The 23,106-nt window shown below is 37.4% G+C and overlaps 1 long non-coding RNA gene across 1 annotated transcript in view; it reads left to right on the top strand.

Moving 5' to 3' along the window:
- LOC311035322 overlaps positions 1-23,106 on the top strand; it is a 228,107-nt gene that overhangs the window by 120,589 nt on the left and 84,412 nt on the right. The gene's annotated exons all lie outside the window — the stretch shown is intronic.

The following is a 23,106-nucleotide window of genomic DNA, read 5'->3' as shown; positions in this document are numbered from 1 at the left end:
TCTGTCACAATGAACGTCAGATCTCTCACAAAAAAAACAAAAAAAAACTATTAAAATATGTGATCTAACCTAAGGCCTATCCGCGCACCTTTTTAAGCTGTGGCAGACCAGGGGTGGAGTTATGATTTTTTTCTACTGTACCATTCATCCTAAGATATCATAACATCATAGAAAAGGTAATACAACTTTAGTCCAAAATGCTCCTTTAATACAGATTTAAATGACATCAAAGAGGACAACAATCACCTTGGAACGAATAATGTACATTCCTTTTGTCTTGTGAATGATGCTTAGCTGTCTTTATGAAATGACCTATATCCATGCAAATGTGGTCATTGATTACAAGATGTGTCACTGTCTCACCAGGCGGCCATGGTGTGTGAACAACTGACAGGAATAATTTGACGAAATGCATGTACATCAAACAGACAATCAGTATCTTCAGACTTAAACAATGTTGTATTCACTCATTAATGAAAATATGAGTGAATATGAAATCATTCTCTCATCAGAGTCAGGTCTTAGGATGGGATGTACAATGTTCTGCTTATAAACCCCTGTGTCGTGGTGAGAGGTCAAGGTGCCATAGCTGACCAAATCAGATGTTTTATTGTCAAGGCATTTTTATGTCAAAGTTGTTTTCATTGAAATATATTTAAGTGTTTTCTATGTTCTAAACCCTGGTGGTGGTGGGCCGCTTTGTGGATGTAATGTGATGAATTAAGTTACCATAAACACATTACATAAATATTCACCTTAAACTATATCTGATATGAGAAGTAAAATATACATGAAAACGATATGGTTCATCTCAAGGGGTTATTACGAATAAAGAATTTCAATATATAGGCCTATCTAATTTCACCTTTGTTGGCACACATTGTATGTTCTCTAGAATTACAAGGTCTTTAGACATATCTCCCTCACCCACTTCACACCTGCACAGCAGCCAGCAAGCTTAGCTGTCTTTATAAAATGACCTATTATCCATGCAAATGTGGTCATTGATTACATGATGAGTCACTGTCTCACCAGGTGGCCCTGGTGTGTGAACAACTGGCATCATTTGACCCCACTAAAAAACAGTCTTTTGTGGATTAACATGGTCATATTGTTTCCAGAAGAACATTTTGGACTGCTAAAGTTACAAACGTGTATACATGGACTATTTAGGGGACATCAAGGAAGGGGAGACATCTGAGAGCGTCATGCTCAAAGTTAAATGAATTCTGTAAGTTCTGTCAAAATCTGTCATTTTTACCTTAATTTATTTCACTTGAGTATAGCTACCTTCTCTTTTAGTCTTTAGTCTGGTCTTTTACACCAAACTTCACAAACATAATGAACTACAATGAGAGACCAGGTGAAAAGAAGACAATACATATCAACAATGCTACGTCTAGGAGAAGATTGGAGCAGATCATAGCAGATAAAAAATACAGGATGTATACAGCATGATCATGAAAGTGTTTGCAATGAAATCTAGTGTACTTCCTGATTGAGGTCACGTGATATGTATGTCACATGATAAACCTAACCCACTCTTTCTTAAAGAGATAATACCTGCCATATAAAACAATTAATTTACATAATGTTTAAATCAAAACACAAACATGAAATATACAACTGTAACAGAACAGTAACATTTAAACCACATTGAGAACCATTGAACTGCATAGGCCACAATTGTACATGTTATGATTGTTCCAAATTCCTTCAGAACAACCACCTGGTGTGCTGAAGGAATAATTGCTTGTTATATTGTGTTTATAGTGTGTCATTGTACATAACACAACATCATCTTAATTTATTTGGCAAAACATATTATGTTCTATATAAGTACAAGGTATGTTATTGGTTACCTAACACAAGTGTTTTCCCTGTGATTACATTACATTGCCAGCAACACAGTAAACCAACACGTTCCAAGCTGCATCTTGACTTTAAATGCTTATTACAAACAAGTCAAAAGACACAGCCTACATAAATAGTCCATTGTGAATGTATATGGGGTCCATTGTTATGGTTTAGAAGTAGTCACAGTATAGTAGTAATAGTAGCAATCATTCAATTGTTCAATGGTTTAATCATCATAATTAATTAATTCACTATTGTGTGCATGTTTACAGTATTACTCTATAAAGTAAACAGTCCATGTCCAGGTTCTTGACCAAAGCAATTAAGGCACACATATTTGACAAATGTACAAGAATGTATTACTTATAAGTAATTAACTAGACTAACTTGACTTCTAAAACGTGTGGACTACATAATCAACATCACTTTGCACTTGGAACTCTTTAGGAGCAACGAGGGACCACTGCACCTTGGTTTAATCACAACCACAGACATAAACCCTGTTGTTAGGGTTTAGTTCAGAACAGAACATGTATTTGACATAAACACAAACACTACATCATAATGTAGAAGTAGTTGTAGTGTATTCTCAAGAGTTTTTGTCATCGCACAAGGTTCTATTCATTAGGCTACTATGCAACTAAATGTACAATTGAATCTGATGGAATAAAATAATTCCTCTATAATTCAATGTTATTCATGTTCACCTAATTTATATTTTAATTGGTTGTTATTCCAATGATCTGGGAAATGATAGCCTTTGAAACATAATGTATATTAATTAATAAGGTTAATTAAAAGCCATGTGCTCATCATTATTGCATATGATGTAATCAATAGAAAGAGTAGAACCAGCTTTGGTGAAGAACTGTTTGTTACAATGTTTTATATGACTGGTTAAAAATGCAGCTTTTCTATTACTGATCACAAACCACAAATACACTTTTTTTTTGTAACCACCAGACTCTGATATCCTCTTAAATCAACAACATTTATAAAGGTAATGGGGTTCACACTCAGAGTGGCAAGAGTGGCTTTCCTTTTTTTTTACATGTCAAAACAACACATATTGAAACTCACTTCAAGCACTTCTGTGAGTGAACCATTACATTTATAAATGTTGATTATCACAAGCCACCAAATTACTACTTTGAATGGTCATTACAACAAGATAAAGATAAAACATATGTCAAAACTATTATATTATTAACTTGCTGCCTTCATAGATAATACATCAGCACCTTGAATGTGTATCTCCTCTGCATACTTTGAATTGAGTTGCAATGTGAAGTCACTCTTTAGATTTAATTCACTTTGTTTTTATAGAGTGTTTATAAACCTGGTCAGATCTTGCATATCAATGCATCCCAGGTGTCTATGGACCTGTTCACCAGTTGCATTCTGGAGAGGACAACAATCACCTCCCCTTTCAGAGTTCTGTAGACAGAACAAATAAGACAACTCAGGTCCAGTTTTCTCTTCCACACTAACTCTAAGGGAGTGCCCCAGCCCGGGATCGAACTGGGAACCTTGCGGTTTTCCAGTTCACTCTACCCAGCCACTCTACCCCTGAGCCACTGCCACCCCAGTGGCTCAGGGTTGTGTACACACGCATGAAACGTATACAGTACAGTCACATGTTGATCTATAATCCTGAGCTAAAGATCTGCTCAAGATAAAAATGTTCTTAATTAAGGTATAATTTCCAACGCTTTTAATTCCTCAATGAGTTACAAATATTGTCCGTAATTTCACAAGGAGGTGAAAAATGACATGTCGGGCCACAGGGGCCCTCATCAGGGGCCCTCAACAAAGAAAGTAAGTGAATATGTTGAAGTGGCTTATTGTTGGTATCAGCCAAGCAACGAGGGAGTCTGTGACATACCCTCTTGTTGCTATCAGCTACACATACTGTAGTAGAGTATGTAGTATACTACTAAGTAGAGTATGTCAAGTGGAGTAAAAAGGACCCCAAGACATTTTTGAATAAAAATGTCACTCTCACGCACACACACATACAAATTTGAAAACTAAATGATTAAATGGTATATTGTTTAGTGCACTAACTGTGAGGCTTACTAATTATACAATCAAACTTACTTTGATTGTATAATTACCTTGAAAATTATTCATACGAGAAAGAAAGAGAAATAAGATCAAGAAAGGTTTATTTGTCAAATGTTCAGCAAAGACTGAAATGACACAAAATGCAATAACAACTAGGTGTAATGAAGTTAGTTCAATTTAATGAATAGTTGACAATCAGGAATATGCAAGAAGTCAAAAGGCATACATATATAAAGCAATTTGTACTATAGCCTCAACACCAGAAACCACCTTAGCTGTGGTTTTCTAATCATTACTTTGAAAACGACATGCACCACGTGTGTTAACACATTATTAAATAGTTGTCTGCAAGAGACAAGAAGGTGGCCGCACACTTGGCATTTTGGCTACCACTGTGTGTGGTCACATTCTTGTCTCTTGAAGACCACTATTTAGTTTATTCTGCCGTGGGCCAACACTACAAGGACTTTGATGTAAGTAGCATTCTCGTGCAGAGTGTTAACACACTAGTGTCCAAACATCTATAACGCCAATGCTAATATACATGGAATAGGTTCATAACAGTTCATCAGACTTAATAAACAACTGCTAAAAGGTTTCATGTTTTACAACACATTACAGGTATGTTTCATGGTCCTTCAAACGTGTATTAAAATGTTTGAACTGAAAAATCTACTCCAGTGATCCATGGCATTTTTTCCTCTCTGATTTCTAAAGCCCTATCTACTGCAATGAATAACAAAATATGTGCCTACCTGTGACAAAATGTCATCCAATAAGAGAGATAACCAGTTTATCAGCTTTTTTTAAATAGTGTTCCAGTTCCAATGTTGTCTGCTCATTTCTTTGAATTGTCACTTCCAATTTCACGTGTTTAATCTGTATCCTTTCTGAGTTCTCTATCCTGTGTGGATACAATTTGTAAACTAACCTGAAAATGCATTTGTTTAATAAAGAGCTGGAGAGACATGGAGACTCCTGTTACCGAACAAACACTCTGTAGTATTGAGTACTATCAGAATATACATCTATTTAACACTTATTTTAACCAAAGAAAATCACTACCCTACCTTTAAAAGAACAACAACAGGATATATCTCCAGTGTGAATTCTCTGATGTCTTTTCAGGTTGGCCATTAGAGAGAAGTGTTGTCCACACTGATCACTTCCACAGGGTTTCTCTCCAGTGTATTTTTTTTGGTGTCTTTTAAGGTTCGCCATTATAGAGAAGTGTTGTCCACACTGATCACATCCATATGGTCGCTCTTCAGTGTGAATTCTCTGGTGGCTTTTCAGGCGGGCCATTTGAGAGGAGTGTTGTCCACATTGGTCACATCCATAGGGTTTCTCTCCAGTGTGAATTCTCTGTTGGCTTCCCAGGTTGGCCATTACAGAAAAGTGCTGTCCACACTGATCACATCCATAGGGTTTCTATCCAGTGTGCATTCTCTGGTGTCTTTTCAGGTGGGCCTTTAGAGAGAAGTGTTGTCCACACTGATCACATCCATAGGGTTTCTATCGAGTGTGATTTTTTTGGTGTCTTTTAAGGTTGGACATTTGAGAGAAGTGTTGTCCACACTGGTCACATCCATACGGTTTCTCTCCAGTGTGCTTTCTCTGGTGGCTTTTCAGGTGGGACATTTGAGAGAAGTGTTGTCCACACTGATCACATCCATAGGGTTTCTCTCCAGTGTGCATTCTCTGGTGTGTTTTAAGAGTGACCATTTGAGAGAAGTGTTGTCCACACTGATCACATCCATAGGGTTTCTCTCCAGTGTGAATTCTCTGGTGCTTTTTCAGGCTGGCCATTTGAGAGAAGTGTTGTCCACATTGGTCACATCCATAGGGTTTCTCTCCAGTGTGAATTCTCTGGTGGCTTTCCAGGCTGGCCATTACAGAAAAGTGTTGTCCACACTGATCACATCCATAGGGTTTCTCTCCAGTGTGCATTCTCTTGTGTCTTTTCAGGCTGGCCATTACAGAAAAGTGTTGTCCACACTGATCACATCCGTAGGGTTTCTCTCCAGTGTGATTTTTTTGGTGTCTCTTAAGGCTGTCCATTCGAGAGAAGTGTTGTCCACATTGGTCACATCCATAAGGTTTCTCTCCAGTGTGAATTCTCTGGTGTATTTTCAGGTATGCCATTTGAGAGAAGTGTTGTCCACACTCATCACACTCATAGGGTTTCTCTCCAGTGTGCATTCTCTTGTGTCTTTTCAGACTGGCCATTAGAGAGAAGTGTTGACCACACTGATCACAGCTGTGTCTTTTTTGTTTAGCCAAGCGTGTTTGTTCCAAAGGGAAGCCAGACTGATGACTCAACACTGGATTGCAGAAAGACAAAGTAAATATGGTTGAGAAGTGGGACACAAATGTACTTAACTTAATTGTTGTACAATAACAATTAGAAAATTGGAAGTTACACACCAGCCAACCATAACATGGTAATATAAGAAAGATAGATAGATAGATAGATAGATAGATAGATAGATAGATAGATAGATAGATAGATAGATAGATAGATAGATAGATAGATAGATAGAGAATAAATCGGACAAAGCAAGTAAGCAACAATAAAGAGCAGAAATAGTTTCAGACACAAAGTGTAAGATTGAGACAAGTCGTGAGACTGCTTAATTTAAAACTTGAAAAGTAAAGTAATAAAACAGCAGGGACATTGAAACTAAAGAGGAGGTAGAGAAAGTAACATACCATTTTCTTTGGGTCCCTCCAGTTCAGCAGAACTGTCCCTGGTTGGGTTGAGAGAGTTCATCTTCCACTGAATTCTCGAGTCCACAGTCAGGTCTGATCAGAAATGATTGATATCCTGGAGGAGTTGTGGATGAATTGCAACTACAAACTCTTCTTATACTAGAGAGCCTGGGGTGGAGCCAGTAACTGCTTTGACTGATTGGACAAAGAGAACAATACAACCATCTCTCCACCAATCACAACCTAACATTCTTCGACATGAGCCTGTGCTCCGCCCCTTCCACCTCCCCAAGCCATGCAAGCTTCTAGACACGGTTGACTTTCTGTTACAAGAGAACCAAGAGCATCCATGTGTGGATGAATTGATTTGTAATCTTCATGCAAATCTTCATGCAAGTTCTTACTTCTTTTATGATAGTACTTTTTGAGTCCTCCTGGGTATGATGTTAAAGTGGCGAGGGATGGGCGCCGCCAGGTTTATCTTTAATGGCCCAAGAGTCTGTGTGTGTGTGTGTGTGTGTGTGTGTGTGTGTGTGTGTGTGTGTGTGTGTGTGTGTGTGTGTGTGTGTGTGTATTGCTGATCAAGTGGCTGTATTTCTAATTTGGCAGTATGATCAACAACATTGCTCTTTAACTTTGTGCCAATTACTTTGACTAGACCATACCCGGTCGGCGCAGCGCATCCGTGGGGGGATATGCGCACATGATCTGGCAACCCGGGAGGCAGTTCGTCCCATAGCTGGGCAGCCCCGTAACCATGGCGACAGTGTTTGACACAAAAACGCTAATAAGAAGCTAAGATTTGATGAAATTGAAAAACGGGCTTCACAGTTGCGTTCAGATGGTAATGGTCAATGGCTGTGTGCAAAATCAGAGCAATTGGTCCAGCCAGTGAGGAGAACCGGGTATCTTCACTCACGTACCACTACAGAGGTTACTAGAATTATAGTAGGATAGTAGGATTATAGTAGGATAAGCATGGAGCCTCCACCTGCCCTGTTCTATAGACACTACTGCACTGTTTCTGAAACTGTATTGTTAATGACTGTCTTTTCTGTTAGGGACAGATTCATGTGTTCTATACTGTATTGCCATGCATTTCCTTCTGTTAGGGTCAGATTATTCCTTGGATAGTGAGTAGGGCTGGAAAACAAATGTGAAACACTGAGAACAAAAAAAAGTAAAGCATGTAAAAGGAAATGGGATTATCAAAATATTTTTGGAATAAACATTGCTTTTTCAAATTCAGTGTTTACACATGTTTTTCAGAATGGATAAAACTGTTTTTTTATCGATCATATCGGTATCGGTTATATCGGTTATCGGCCATAGCACCGATATATTATATCGGATATCGATATCGCCCAAAATGTCATATCGGTGCATCCCTAATTTTAATAGCTTCTTTTTTTTTGGTGAGATCTGATGTTCATAGTGACAGAACACTATGCAACCAAAAAAAAAAAAAAAAGTCTCAGAAAGACAAAATTGAAATCTCGTCTAGCGAGACTTCTGTTTTTTTTTTTTTTGGACAGTGTTCTGTCACAATGAACGTCAGATCTCTCACAAAAAAAAAAAAAAAAACTATTAAAATATGTGATCTAACCTAAGGCCTATCCGCGCACCTTTTTAAGCTGTGGCAGACCAGGGGTGGAGTTATGATTTTTTTCTACTGTACCATTCATCCTAAGATATCATAACATCATAGAAAAGGTAATAAAACTTTAGTCCAAAATTCTCCTTTAATACAGATTTAAATGACCTCAAAGAGGACAACAATCGCCTTGGAACGAATAATGTACATTCCTTTTGTCTTGTGAATGATGCTTAGCTGTCTTTATGAAATGACCTATATCCATAAAAATGTGGTCATTGATTACAAGATGTGTCACTGTCTCACCAGGCGGCCATGGTGTGTCAACAATTGACAGGAATAATTTGACGAAATGCATGTACATCAAACAGACAATCAGTATCTTCAGACTTAAACAATGTTGTATTCACTCATTCATGAAAATATGAGTGAATATGAAATCATTCTCTCATCAGAGTCAGGTCTTAGGATGGGATGTACAATGTTCTGCTTATAAACCCCTGTGTCGTGGTGAGATGTCAAGGTGCCATAGCTGACCAAATCAGATGTTTTATTGTCAAGGCATTTTTATGTCAAAGTTGTTTTCATTGAAGTATATTTAAGTGTTTTCTATGTTCTAAACCCTGGTGGTGGTGGGCCGCTTTGTGAATGTAATGTGATGAATTAAGTTACCATAAACACATTACATAAATATTCACCTTAAACTATATCTGATATGAGAAGTAAAATATACATGAAAACGATATGGTTCATCTCAAGGGGTTATTACGAATAAAGAATTTCAATATATAGGCCTATCTAATTTCACCTTTTTTGGCACACATTGTATGTTCTCTAGAATTACAAGGTCTTTAGACATATCTCCCTCACCCACTTCACACCTGCACGGCAGCCAGCAAGCTTAGCTGTCTTTATAAAATGACCTATTATCCATGCAAATGTGGTCATTGATTACATGATGAGTCACTGTCTCACCAGGTGGCCCTGGTGTGTGAACAACTGGCATCATTTGACCCCACAAAAAAACAGTCTTTTGTGGATTAACATGGTCATATTGTTTCCAGAAGAACATTTTGGACTGCTAAAGTTACAAACGTGTATACAAGGACTATTTAGGGGAAATCAAGGAAGGGGAGACATCTGAGAGCGTCATGCTCAAAGTTAAATGAATTCTGTAAGTTCTGTCAAAATCTGTCATTTTTACCTTAATTTATTTCACTTGAGTATAGCTACCTTCTCTTTTAGTCTTTAGTCTGGTCTTTTACACCAAACTTCACAAAAACAATGAACTACAATGAGAGACCAGGTGAAAAGAAGACAATACATACCAACAATGCTACGACTAGGAGAAGATTGGAGCAGATCATAGCAGATAAAAAAATACAGGATGTATACTGCATGTTCATGAAAGTGTTTGCAATGAAATCTAGTGTACTTCCTGATTGAAGTCACATGATATGTGTGTCACATGATAAACCTAACCCACGTCTTTCTTAAAGAGATACTAACTGCCAGATAAAACAATGAATTTACATAATGTTAAATCAAAACACAAACATGAAATATACAACTGTAACAGAACAGTAACATTTAAACCACATTGAGAACCATTGAAATGCATAGGCCATTAAAGTTCCTATAGAAACCTCAATTGTACATGTTATGATTGTTCCAAATTCCTTCAGATCAACAACCTGGTGTGCTGAAGGAATAATTGCTTGTTATATTGTGTTTATAGTGTGTCATTGTACATAACACAACAGCATCTTAATTTATTTGGCAAAACATAGTGTTCTATATAAGTACAAGGTGTGTTGTTTGGTGGTGGTGTGTTGTTTTCCCTGTGATTACATTACATTGCCAGCAACACAGTAAACCAACACGTTCCAAGCTGCATCTTGACTTTAAATGCTTATTCCAAACAAGTCAAAAGACACAGCCTACATAAATAGTCCATTGTGAGTGTATATGGGGTCCACTGTTATGGTTTAGAAGTAGTCACAGTATAGTAGTAATAGTAGCAATCATTCAATTGTTCAATGGTTTAATAATTATAATTAATTAATTTACTATTGTGTGCATGTTTACAGTATTACTCTATAAAGTAAACAGTCCAGGTTCTTGGCCAAAGCAATTAAGGCACACATATTTGACAAATGTACAATTGTATTACTTATAAGTAATTAACTAGACTAACTTGACTTCTAAAACGTGTGGACTACATAATCAACATCACTTTTTGTACTTGGAACTCTTTAGGAGCAACGAGGGACCACTGCACCTTGGTTTACTCACAACCAACAGACATAAACCCTGTTGTTAGGGTTTAGTTCAGAACATGTATTTGACATAAACACAAACACTACTTTAGTGTATTCTCAAGAGTTTTTGTCACCGCACAAGGTTCTATTTATTAGGCTACTATGCAACTAAATGTACCATTGATTATCTGATGGAATTCAATAATTCCAACTCCTCTACAATTCAATGTTATTCATGTTCACCTAATTTATATTTTGCTTGGTTGTTATTCCAATTATCTGGGAAATTATAGCCTTTGAAACATAATGTATATTAATTAATAAGGTTCATTAAAAGCCAAGTGCTCATCATTATTGCATATGATGTAATCAATAGAAAGGGTAGAACCAGCTTTGGTGAAGAGCTGTTTGTTACAATGTTTTATATGACTGGTTAAAAATGCAGCTTGTCTATTACTGATCACAAACCACAAATACACTTTTTGTAACCACCAGACTCTGATATCCTCTTAAATCAACAACATTTATAAAGGTAATGGGGTTCACACTCAGAGTGGCAAGAGCGGCTTTCCTTTTTTTTTTTTTACATGTCAAAACAACACATATCGAAACTCACTTTAAGCACTTTGAGAGTGAACCATTACATTTATAAATGTTGTTTATCACAAACCACCAAAAAGTACTACTTTGAATGGTCATTACAACAAGATAAAGATGAAACATATGTCAAAACGATTATATTATTAACTTGCTGCCTTAATAGATAATACATCAGCACCTTGAATGTGTATCTCCTCTACGTACTTTGAATTAAGTTGCAATGTGAAGTCACTCTTTAGATTTAATTCACATTGTTTTTATAGAGTGTGTATAAACCTGGTCAGAACTTGCATATCAATGCATCCCAGGTGTCTATGGACCTGTTCACCACTTGCATTCTGGAGAGGACAACAATCACCTCCCCTTTCAGAGTTCTGTAGACATAGAACAAATAAGTACAGAGACAACTCAGGTCCAGTTTTCTAAGTCTGGAGGGTATATAATAATATAGGGTATTATAGTATGTATATGAGCTGTTTGAATTTGTGAGATGTTTGTCATTGAATCAATAAGAGACACGTCTTTTAGTTTCCAAATAATTAACAAAGTGCATCCCTTATCAGTTCAACACAACACACACACACACACACACACACACACACACACACACACACACACACACACACACACACACACACACACACACACACACACACACACTGTCATGCATTGTTTGCGTAAATGGTGCATTTATATATAGCGCTTTTTATCCAAAGCGCTTTAGATTGATTGTGCCATTAACCCATTCACATACACATTCATACAAGGCGGAGGAAACCATTGTTGGTATCAGCCAAGCAACGAGAGGGAGTCTGTGACTTACCCTCTTGTTACTATCAGCAACACATACTGTTGTAGAGTATGTCAAGTGGAGTAAAAAGGACCTCAAGACATTTTTGAATAAAAATGTCACTCTCATGCACACACACACACATACAAATTTGAAAACTAAATTATTAAATGGTATATTGTTTAGTGCACTAACTGTGAGGCACCGCCAGACACCAACTTACTTTGATTGTATAATTATTACCTTGAAAATTATTCATACGAGAAAAAAAGAGAAATACATTTTCAATCAATGTTCTTAATTAAGGTATCATTTCCAACACTTTTAATTTCTCAATGAGTTACAAATACTGTACGTAATTTTACAAGTAGGCGAAAAATGTCGGGCCACATGGGCCCTCATCAGAAAGTAAGTGAATATGTTGAAGTGACTTATTGTTGGTATCAGCCGATAAAAACGTCACTCTCACTCGCGCACACACACAAATTTGAAAACTAAATTATTAAATAGTAAATTGTTTAGTGCACTAACTGTGAGGCACCGCCAGACACCAATTTACTTTGATTGTATAATTATTACATTGAAAATTCTTCATACGAGAAAAAAGGAAAACATTTTCAATCAAGAAAGGTTTATTTGTCACTCACTTAGTACAACAAGTGAAATATTGAAAGGACATGTTCAGCAAAGACTGAAATAACACAAAATGCAATATAACCACTAGGTGTAATGAAGTTAGTTCAATTTAATGAATAGTTGACAATCAGGAATATACAAGTCAAAGTACACAAGTCAAAGGGCATACATATATAAAGCAATTTGTACTAACTGGCCTCAACACCAGAAACCACCTTAGCTGTGCTTTCTAATCATTACTTTTAAAACTACATGCACCACGTGTGTGTTAACACATTATTAAATAGTTGTCTTCAAGAGACAAGAAGGTGGCCGCACACTTGGCACTTTGGCTACCACTGTGTGTGGTCACCTTCTTGTCTCTTGAAGACCACTATTTAGTGTATTCTGCCGGGGGCCAACACTACACAGACTTTGGTGTGAGTAGCATTCTCGTGCAGAGTGTTAACACACTAGAGTCCAAACATCTATAACGGCAATGCCAATATACACGTAATAGGTTCATAACAGGTCAGCAGACTTAATAAACAACTGCTTAAAAGAACAACAATGGGTCATCATATTGCATGTTTCTGATCCTTTCTATTGAAGTGTGTGTCACAATGTTCCCCTCATTTGTCATTGATATGTGCGTGCATGGCATTTTAGGCTGCTTAACTGAGTAAAATAATTCCATATTGACCAAATTAGGATTTATCTCCGGTGTGCATCCTCTGGTGTCTTTTCAGTTTTGCCATTTGAGAGAAGTGTTGATCACAATGGTCACATCCATAAGGTTTCTCTCCAGTGTGCTTTCTCTGGTGCGTTTTAAGAGTGACCATTTGAGAGAAGTGTTGTCCACACTGATCACATCCATAGGGTTTCTCTCCAGTGTGAATTATCTGGTGTCTTTCCAGGTTGGCCATTAGAGAGAAGTGTTGTCCACACTGATCACATCCATATGGTTTCTCTCCAGTGTGCATTCTCCGGTGTCTGTTCAGGTGGGCCATTTGAGAGAAGTGTTGTCCACACTGATCACACCCATAAGGTTTCTCTCCAGTGTGTATTTTGTGGTGTCTTTTAAGGTCGGCCATTAAAGAGAAGTGTTGTCCACACTGATCACATCCATAGGGTTTCTCTCCAGTGTGCATTCTCTGGTGTCTTTTAAGGCTGGACATCCGAGAAAAGTGTTGTCCACACTGATCACATCCATAGGGTTTCTCTCCAGTGTGCATTCTCTTGTGTGTTTTAAGAGTGACCATTTGAGAGAAGTGTTGTCCACACTGATCACATCCATAGGGTCTCTCTCCAGTGTGCATTCTCTGGTGGCTTTTCAGGTGGGCCATTTGAGAGAAGTGTTGTCCACACTGATCACATCCATAGGGTTTCTCTCCAGTGTGCATTCTCTTGTGTGTTTTAAGAGTGACCATTTGAGAGAAGTGTTGTCCACACTGATCACATCCATAGGGTTTCTCTCCAGTGTGAATTCTCTGGTGGCTTTTAAGGTTGGACATTAGAGAGAAGTGTTGTCCACACAGATCACATCCATAGGTTTTCTCTCCAGTGTGAATTTTCTGATGTCTTTTAAGACTGGACATTAGAGAGAAGTGTTGTCCACACTGATCACATCCATAGGTTTTCTCTCCAGTGTGAATTCTCTGGTGTCTTTTCAGGTTGGCCATTAGAGAGAAGTGCTGTCCACACTGATCACATCCATAGGTTTTCTCTCCAGTGTGAATTCTCTGGTGTCTTTTCAGGTTGGCCATTAGAGAGAAGTGCTGTCCACACTCATCACATCCATAGGGTTTCTCTCCAGTGTGTAGTCTCTGGTGTCTTTTCAGGTTGGCCATTCGAGAGAAGTGTTGACCACACTGATCACAGTCGTGTCGTTTTGGTTTAGCCAAGCTTGTTTGTTCAATCACTGCTGGTAGCACAGGGAAGCCAGACTGATTGCTCCACACTGGATTGCAGAAAGACAAAGGACATATGGTTGAGAAGTGGGAGTACACATGTTCAACATAATTACATACAAATGTTATGTGTGTGTGTGTGTGTGTGTGTGTGTGTGTGTGTGTGTGTGTGTGTGTGTGTGTGTGTGTGTGTGTGTGTGTGTGTGTGCGTGTGTGTGTTGCAAACAACCAACAGCTGAGACAACACATGAGACAAAGCAGCAGTAAAAAGAAGAAATAGTTTGAGACAATAGTTTGAGATCAGTATAAGATTGAGACAAGTAATTAGACTGCTTAATTTAAAACTTGAAAAGTAAAGTAATAGAACGATAGTACAATTGTACTGGAAATGAGAACTAAAAAGGAGGTAGAGAAAGTAACATACCATTTTCTTTGGGTCCCTCCTGTTCAGCAGAACTGTCCCTGGTTGGGTTGAGAGAGTTCATCTTCCACTGAATTCTGGAGTCCACAGTCAGATCTGATCAGGAATGATTGATTTCCCGGAGGAGTTGTGGATAAATGACAACTACGCACTCTTCTTATACTACAGAGCCTGGGGTGGAGCCAGTAACTGCTTTGAATGATTGGACAAAGAGAACAATACAACCATCTCTCCACCAATCACAACCTAACATACTTCTACGTGCCCCTCCCCCAGACATGCTCCATCCATGCAACCTTCTAGAAACTGTTGACTTTCTGTTACAAGAGAACCAAGAGCATCCATTTGTGGATTCATTCATTTGTAATCTTCATGCAATTCAAATGTGTCTTAATTCCTATAAGATTAATATAAGATATCTGAATATAACACCCTGTATTTATAAATGCAGTTATTATAAAATGCATGCACAGTAAACAGACAAACAGTATCTTCAGCAATGTTCTATTCACTCATTAATGAATATATGAGTGAATATGAAATAATCTCTCATCAGAGTCAAGGTGCAACAGCTGATCAAATGAGATGCTTTATTGTCAAATGTTTTCTGTCAAAGTTATTTTCATTAAAGTATATTTAAGTGTTTTTTGTGTTCTAAACCCTGGTGGTGTGGGCTGCTTTGTGAATGTAATTAAGTTACAATAAACACATTACATAAACAGTTCACCTCAAACTATCTCTGATATGAAAAGTAAAATATACATCTAATTTCACCTTTTTCTGTAACAGTCATCACTGCTAACCATTTCTCATGTCCTGCTTTCATTTACATTTACAATAAACAACTCTAGTCATGTCCTTGTGTGGGTGAGTCACACACACACACACACACACACACACACACACACACACACACACACACACACACACACACACACACACACACAATTGAAAACTAAAGTATTAAATAGTATATTGTTTAGTGCACTAACTGGAGGCACCACCAGACACCAACTTACTGTGATTGTATAATTATTACCTTGAAAATTCTTCATACCAGAAAAAAAAAGGAGAAAGACATTTTCAATCAAGAAAGGTTTATTAGTCACTCACTTAGTACAACAAGTGAAATATTGATGGGACATGTTCAGCAAAGACTGAAATAACACAAAATGCAATATAACAACTAGGTGTAATGAAGTTAGTTCAATTTAATGAAGAGTTGACAATCAGGAATATACAAGAAGTCAAAAGGCATAATATATAAAGCAATTTGTACTAACTGGCCTCAACACCAGACACCACCTTACATGTGCTTTTATAATCATTACTTTGAAAACTACATGCACCACGTGTTAACCTGACACCGTCAAATGGAAGAAGCTTGCGACACAACTTTGTTTCACAGGCTACTTCCATCTGAGACTCCGTAAGCAGAATCGATGACAGACGTTTTTTCTTTTTTTCAAGCTACTAGGCAGGTGATTGGATGATCCCGCCCCTAGCAGCCGCTGATTGGTTCGAATACGCAACGAGCGGGCAACGTAACTCCCTGAGAGATTCCAGATCAGGGTGTGTATTGAATTGATGACTAAATACCGCCCTCATCTGGCTATTCAGGTTAACCATGTGTATGTTAACACATTATTAAATAGTTGTCTTCAAGAGACAAAAGACGGTGGCCGCACACTTGGCACTTTGGCTACCACTGTGTATAGTCACCTTCTTGTCTCTTGAAGACCACTATTTAGTTTATTCTGCCGTGGGCCAACACTACAAGGACTTGTGTGAGTAGCATTCTCGTGCAGAGTGTTAACACACTAGTGTCCAAACATCTATAACGCCAATGCTAATATACATGGAATAGGTTCATAACAGCTCATCAGACTTAATAAACTACTGCTTAAAGGTTTCATGTTTTATAACACATTACAAGTATTTATCATGGTCCTTCAAACGTGTAAAAATTGAAAAATCTACTCCAGTGATCCATGGCAGTTTTTTTCTCTCTGATTTCTAAAGCCCTATCTACTGCATACTTCCAATGTTGTCTGCTCATTTCTTTGAGTTATCACTTCCAATTTCACTTGTTTAATCTGTATCCTTGCTGAGTTCTTTATCCTGTGTGGATACAATTTGTAACCTAACTTGAACATGCATGTCTGTTTAATAAAGAGCTGGAGAGACATGGAGACTCCTGTTACTGAACAAACACTCTGTAGTATTGAGTACTCTAAGAATATACAGCTATTTAACACTTATTTTAACCAAAGAAAATCACTTGCCCTACCTTTAATAGAACAACAAGGGCCAAGGGGTCATCATGTTGCATGTTTCTGATCCTTTCTAATGAGGCGCTTGTCACACAATAGTCATTGTGTGTGTGTGTGTGTGTGTGTGTGTGTGTGTGTGTGTGTGTGTGTGTGTGTGTGTGTGTGTGTGTGTGTGTGTGTGTGTGTGTGTCATTTTAGGCTGCTTAACTGAGTGAAATTCATTCCAATGAATCTATCAAATTAGGATTTCAATCCAGTGTGAATTCTCTGATGTTTTTTCAGGTTGGCCATTAGAGAGAAGTGTTGTCCACACTGATCACATCCATAGGGTTTCTCTCCAGTGTGAATTCTCTGGTGGCTTTTAAGGTGGGCCATTTGAGAGAAGTGCTGTCCACACTGATCACATCCATATGGTTTCTCTCCAGTGTGAATTCTCTGGTGGCTTTTCAGGTGGACCATTTGAGAGAAGTGTTGTCCACACTGATCACATCCATAGGGTTTCTCTCCAGTGTGCATTCTCTGGTGTGTTTTAAGAGTGGCCATTTGAGAGAAGTGTTGTCCACAATGATCACATCCATAGGGTTTCTCTCCAGTGTGAATTCTCTGGTGGCTTTTAAGGCTGGACATTAGAGAGAAGTGTTGTCCACACTGATCACATCCATAGGGTTTCTCTCCAGTGTGAATTCTCTGATGTCTTTTAAGTTTGGACATGTAATTGAAGCGTTGTCCACACTGATCACAGCTGTGTCGTCTTGGTTTGGCCAAGCTTCTTTGTCCATTCTCTGCTGGTAGCACAGGGAAGCCAGACTGATGATTCAACACTGGATTGCAGAAAGACAAAGGCAATATGGTTGTGAGGTGGGAATGGAGTAACTTAATTTACATTAAGCTGTTCCCTAGAATAAGATATAGATATAGAAAACAAGCAGCAAGCTGAGACGACAAAGGACACACAGCGAAAGTAAAGAAGAACTAATATACAACAACGCTAGTGGTCAAATTAAAATGAAACACAAATTATAAAAATAATAAGATTGAGACAAGTAGTGAGACTGCTTAATTTAATACTTGAAAACTAAAGTAATAAAACATTTGCACGACAGAGCAGGGAAATTAAAACTAGAGCGGTAGAGAAAGTAACATACCATTTTCTTTGGGTCCCTCCTGTTCAGCAGAACTGTCCCTGTTTGGGTTGAGAGCGTCCATCTTCCACTGAATTCTGGAGTCCACAGTCAGATCTGATCAGAAATGATTGATATCCTGAAGGAGTTGTCGATAAATTACAACTACACACTCTTCTTATACTACAGAGCCTGGGGTGGAGCCAGTGACTGCTTTGAATGATTGGACAAAGAGAACAATACAACCATCTCTCCACCAATCACAACCTAACATACTTCTACGTGCCCCTCCCCCAGACACGCTCCATCCATGCAACCTTCTAGAAACTGTTGACTTTATGTTACAAGAGAACCAAGAGCATCCATTTGTGGATTCATTTGTAATCTTCATGCAATCCAAATGTGTCTTAATTCCTATAAGATTAATATAAGATATTTGAATATAACACCCTGTATTTATAAATGCAGTTATTATAAAAATGCATGCACAGTAAACAGACAGTATCTTCAGCAATGTTCTGTTCACTCATTAATGAATATATGAGTGAATATGAAATAATTCACTCATCAATGAATATATGAGTGAATATGAAATAATTCTCTCATCAGAGTCAGGTCTTAAGATGGGATTTACAATGTTCTGCTTATTAACCCTTGTGTCGTGGTGAGAGGTCAAGGTGCAACATCTGATCAAATGAGATGCTTTATCGTCAAATGTTTTCTGTCAAAGTTATTTTCATTAAAGTATATTTAAGTGTTTTCTATGTTCTAAACCCTGGTGGTGTGGGCTGCTTTGTGAATGTAATTAAGTTACCATAAACACATTACATAAACAGTTCACCTCAAACTATCTCTGATATGAAAAGTAAAATATACATCTAATTTCATCTTTTTCTGTAACGGTCATCACTGCTAACCATTGCTCATGTCCTGCTTTCATTTACATTTACAATAAACAACTCTAGTCATGTCCTTGTGTGGATGAGTCTCTCTCTCAAGTTCCTATTTTACACGATTACTCCAAATTCCTTCAGAACAATACAACCTGGTGTGGTCAAGGAATAACTGCTTGCTATATTCTGTTCATAGTCTTCATTGTACATAACATCTTCATTTATTTGGCAAACATCTTGTGTTCTCTAGAATTAAAAGGTCTTTAGAAATATCTCCTTTGTCCACTTCACACCTGCACTGCAACATTCCCTTTTTCTTGTGAATGATGCTTAGGTGTCTTTAGAAAATGACCTATATCCATTCAAATGTGGTCATTGATTACATGATGTGTCACTGTCTCACCAGGCGGCCCTGGTGTGTGAACAACTGACAGGAATAATTTGAACCGAAATAACAGGCTTTAGTGGATTAACATGGTCATATTTTGTTTCCAGAAGAACATTTTGGCATGTTAAAGTTACACAAATGTATATGTGGACTATTTAGGGGAAATCAAGGAAGGGGGGCCATATGAGAGCTTCATGCTTGAAGTAAAACTAGTTCTGTCAAAAATCTGTCATTTTCACCTTAATTTATTTAACTTGAGTATAGCTACCTTCTCTTTTAGCCTGGTCTGATTCTCTACATAACTGTTGTTATTGTTATTGTTGTACAGTCTTATTATGTGGAAGACTGTACAGCTGTGTCTCTCACATAACAGACATTGCAGGTCTAACTGCAAAGGTCTTGCTCCTTTAATTGTCGCATTTACATAATGCATTGCACCATAAATGAACAATCCAACAATTGGAATCACTGTCCAAAGTAAACTACATAACACCACTGTACCACATGAAGTTGCATAACACTATGCATTAAACAGGCTTTTCTGCAGCAGTATAACAGGTAGGTAATCACAGGTGAGAATTACACCAAGAATAACTTGACAGGACTTTTACACCAAACGTCAAAAAACGTCTCTTTCATACAAACAAAAATAATGAACTACAATGAAAGACCAGGTGAAAAGAAGACAATACATACCAACAATGCTACGACTAGGAGAAGATTGGAGCAGATGTTAGCAGATACAAAATACAGGATGTATACTGCATGTGTCATGAAAGTGTTTGCAATGAAATCTAGTGTACTTCCTGATTGAGGTCACGTGATATGTGTGTCACATGATAAACCTAACCCACTTCCTGTCTTTCTTAAAGAGATACTACCTGCCATAGAAAACAATGAATTTACATATGTTTTAATCAAAACACAATCTTTAGATTTATTTATGTGTTATGTGTGTATTTTTCTGTGTGGGTTTTGTGTGTCTATGGGCTTGTTCAGCAGTTGCATTCTGGGTGATCACAAGTGGACATCTCTTAATACAGATGTAAATGCCTCAAAGAGGACAACAATCACCTCCCCTCTCAGAGGGGGAAAGACGGTCTTAATACAGATGTAAATGACCTCAAAGAGGACAACAATCACCTTGGAACGAATAATGTACATTCCTTTTGTCTTGTGAATGATGCTTAGCTGTCTTTATAAAATGACCTGTATCCATGCAAATGTGGTCATTGATTACAAGATGTGTCACTGTCTCACCAGGCGGCCATGGTGTGTGAACAACTGACAGGAATAATTTGACGAAATGCATGTACATCAAACAGACAATCAGTATTTTCAGACTTAAACAATGTTGTATTCACTCATTAATGAGTATAGCTATCACTTGAGTATAATTACCTTCTCTTTTAGTCTTTTACACCAAACCTAGTCTTTTACACCAAACTTCACAAAAATAATGAACTACAATGAGAGACCAGGTGAAAAGAAGACAATACATACCAACAATGCTACGACTAGGAGAAGATTGGAGCAGATCATAGCAGATAAAAAATACAGGATGTATACTGCATGTTCATGCAAGTGTTTGCAATGAAATCTAGTGTACTTCCTGATTGAGGTCACGTGATATGTGTGTCACATGATAAACCTAACCCACGTCTTTCTTAAAGAGATACTACCTGCCATAGAAAACAATGAATTTACATAATGTTTAAATCAAAACACAAACATGAAATATACAACTGTAACAAAACAGTAACATTTAAACCGCATTGAGAACCATTGAAATGCATAGTTCCTATAGAAACCTCAATTGTACATGTTATGATTGTTCCAAATTCCTTCAGAACAACAACCTGGTGTGCTGAAGGAATAATTGCTTGTTATATTGTGTTTATAGTGTGTCATTGTAAATAACACAACAGCATCTTAATTTATTTGGCAAAACATAGTATGTTCTATATAAGTACAAGGTGTGTTATTGGTTACTTAACACCAAGTGTTTTTTTTTTGTCTGTGACTTACCCTCTTGTTGCTATCAGCTACACATACTGTAGTAGAGTATCTGGAGTAGAGTAAGTGGAGTAAAAAGGACCCCAAGACATTTTTGAATAAAAATGTCACTCTCACGCACACACACACACACATACAAATTTGAAAACTAAATTATTAAATGATATAGTGTGTAGTGCACTAACTGCGAGGCACAGCCAGACACCAACTTACTTTGATTGTATAATTACCTTGAAAATTATTCATACGAGAAAGAAAGAGAAATAAGATTTCAATCAAGAAATGTTTATTTGTCACATGTTCAGCAAAGACTGAAATAACACAAAATACAATATAACAACTAGGTGTAATGAAGTTAGTTCAATTTAATGAATAGTTGACAATCAGGAATATACAAGAAGTCAAAAGGCATACATATATAAAGCAATTTGTACTAACTAGCCTCAACACAAAAAACCACCTTAGCTGTGCTTTTCTAATCATTACTTTGGAAACTACATGCACCATGTGTGTTAACACATTATTAAATAATTGTCTTCAAGAGACAAGAAGGTGGCCGCACACTTGGCACTTTGGCTACCAATGTGTGTGGTCACCTTCTTGTCTCTTGAAGACCACTATTTAGTTTATTCTGCCGTGGGCCAACACTACAAGGACTTTGATGTGAGTAGCATTCTCGTGCAGAGTGTTAACACACCAGTGTCCAAACATCTATAACGCCAATGCTAATATACATGGAATAGGTTCATAATAGTTCATCAAACTTAATAAACAACTACTAAAAGGTTTCATGTTTTACAACACATTACAAGTATTTATCATGGTCCTTCAAACGTGTATTAAAATGTTTTAACTGAAAAAATCCACTCCAGTGATCCATGGCAGTTTTTTTTTCCTCTCTGATTTCTAAAGCCCTATCTACTGCAATGAATAACGAATGAATTTGCCTGTCTGTGACAAAATGTCAGCCGGTCAGGAGAGATAACCTATTTATCAGCTTATTTTTGTATAGTGTTCCAGTTCCAATGTTGTCTGCTCATTTCTTTCAGTTGTCACTTCCAATTTCACTTGTTTAATCTGTATCCTTTCTGAGTTCTCTATCCTGTGTGGATACAATTTGTAACCTGACCTGAAAATGCATTTCTGTTTAATAGAGCTGGAGAGACATGGAGACTCCTTACTGAACACTCTGTAGTATTGAGTACTATCAGAATATACAGCTATTTAACACTTATCTTAACCAAAGAAAATCATTACCCTACCTCTAAAAGAACAACAATGGGTCATCATGTTGCATGTTTCTGATCCTTTCTAATGAGGCGCTTGTCACATAATAATTAGTCATTGATGTGTGTATGCATGACATTTTAGTCTGCTTAACTGAGTGAAATTAATTCCAATGAATCTATCAAATTAGGATTTCTCTCCATTGTGAATTTTCTGATGTCTTTTCAGGTGGGCCATTCGAGAGAAGTGTTGTCCACACTGATCACATCCATAGGGTTTCTCCCCAGTGTGATTTTTTTGGTGTCTTTTAAGGTTGGCCATTCTAGAGAAGTGTTGTCCACATTGATCACATCCATATGGT

This window comes from Gymnoscopelus microlampas, assembly GCF_963454915.1.
Source record: "Gymnoscopelus microlampas genome assembly, chromosome: 19".
Lineage (NCBI taxonomy): Eukaryota > Metazoa > Chordata > Actinopteri > Myctophiformes > Myctophidae > Gymnoscopelus > Gymnoscopelus microlampas.
The sequence above is the reverse complement of the archived record's forward strand: the minus strand, read 5'-3'. Positions and strand labels throughout refer to the sequence as shown.